The sequence below is a fragment of the Nanorana parkeri genome, unplaced genomic scaffold, assembly GCF_000935625.1.
Source record: "Nanorana parkeri isolate BGI_ZX_2015 unplaced genomic scaffold, ASM93562v1 scaffold4633, whole genome shotgun sequence".
NCBI lineage: Eukaryota > Metazoa > Chordata > Amphibia > Anura > Dicroglossidae > Nanorana > Nanorana parkeri.
The window spans coordinates 1,280-2,949 of NW_017310895.1; the positions used below are offsets into that span (position 1 = coordinate 1,280).

General features: G+C 57.8%; 1 long non-coding RNA gene across 1 annotated transcript in view; it reads left to right on the forward strand.

The window, feature by feature from the left end:
- LOC108803972 overlaps positions 1 to 842 on the forward strand; it is a 1,299-nt gene extending 457 nt beyond the window's left edge. The window contains exons 2-3 of the long non-coding RNA XR_001942314.1: positions 89 to 191; positions 703 to 842. This is a non-coding gene — a long non-coding RNA (uncharacterized LOC108803972). The remainder of the gene's footprint in view (positions 1 to 88; positions 192 to 702) is intronic.
- The last annotated feature ends 828 nt before the right edge of the window (positions 843 to 1,670 follow it).

A 1,670-nucleotide genomic window follows, 5' to 3' on the forward strand; every position in this document is an offset into this window, starting at 1 on the left:
ATAGGGTGACCACATAGAAGGAGGACATGACTAGGACTACATTGTGTACCATCAGAACGTGATCACCGACCGTGTGTTGTCTTTTCAGAAGTGATGTAACAAGGTGCGCCAAGATGGAGAAGGACAGAAACAAGATGGCCACCAAGATACTAAGCCTGACCCTGGAGATCATCTACCTGCTGACCGGAGAGGTGAGGAGGATTCTGGGAGGTCACATGACCTGCCCGGAGAGGTGAGGGGGATTCTGGGAGGTCACATGACCTGACCGGAGAGGTGAGGAGGATTCTGGGAGGTCACATGACCTGACCGGAGGGGTGAGGGGGATTCTGGGAGGTCACATGACATCACTCCTATCTCTATTCATAACACACAGACCTGACCGGAGGGGTGAGGGGGATTCTGGGAGGTCACATGACATCACTCCTATCTCTATTCATAACACACAGACCTGACCGGAGAGGTGAGGGGGATTCTGGGAGGTCACATGACCTGACCGGAGGGGTGAGGGGGATTCTGGGAGGTCACATGACCTGACCGGAGGGGGTGAGGAGGATTCTGGGAGGTCACATGACCGGAGAGGTGAGGAGGATTCTGAGAGGTCACATGACAACACTCTTATCCTTATTAATAAAACACAGAGCTGACCTTCAGGTCACATGACTCTCGCTGAGGCAGAATTCTGGGATGTCTCTCCTTCTGTAGGATTATGTTGTGGTGAGGAAGTCGGGTGAGGACCATATTTCGGGAGGTCATAGCAGAACCCGGAGCCCCGTCACAGAACCTGCACTTCCCTCGCTGGCTTCTGAGAGAGTCAGTGATCGCAAGATCCTGGAACTGATCACCAAGATGATGGAGCTGGTGACTGGAGAGGTGAGCGGTGCCGGGGATTCTGGGACATGATCCAGGAACAGACAAGGGGCGTGTCTGGGTGGTGACTGGAGAGGTGAGCGGTGCCGGGAATTCTGGGACATGATCCAGGAACAGACAAGGGGTGTGTCTGGGTGGTGACGGGAGAGGTGGGCGGTGCCGGGAATTCTGGGACATGGTCCAGGAACAGACAAGGGGCGTGTCTGGGTGGTGACGGGAGAGGTGCCGGGGATTCTGGGACATGATCCAGGAACAGACAAGGGGTGTGTCTGGGTGGTGACGGGAGAGGTGCCGGGGATTCTGGGACATGATCCAGGAACAGACAAGGGGCGTGTCTGGGTGGTGACGGGAGAGGTGAGCGGTGCCGGGGATTCTGGGACATGATCCAGGAACAGACAAGGGGCGTGTCTGGGTGGTGACGGGAGAGGTGAGCGGTGCCGGGGATTCTGGGACATGATCCAGGAACAGACAAGGGGCGTGTCTGGGTGGTGACGGGAGAGGTGAGCGGTGCCGGGGATTCTGGGACATGATCCAGGAACAGACAAGGGGCGTGTCTGGGTGGTGACGGGAGAGGTGAGCGGTGCCGGGGATTCTGGGACATGATCCAGGAACAGACAAGGGGCGTGTCTGGGTGGTGACGGGAGAGGTGAGCGGTGCCGGGGATTCTGGGACATGATCCAGGAACAGACAAGGGGCGTGTCTGGGTGGTGACGGGAGAGGTGAGCGGTGCCGGGGATTCTGGGACATGATCCAGGAACAGACAAGGGGCGTGTCTGGGTGGTGACGGGAGAGGTGAGCGGTGC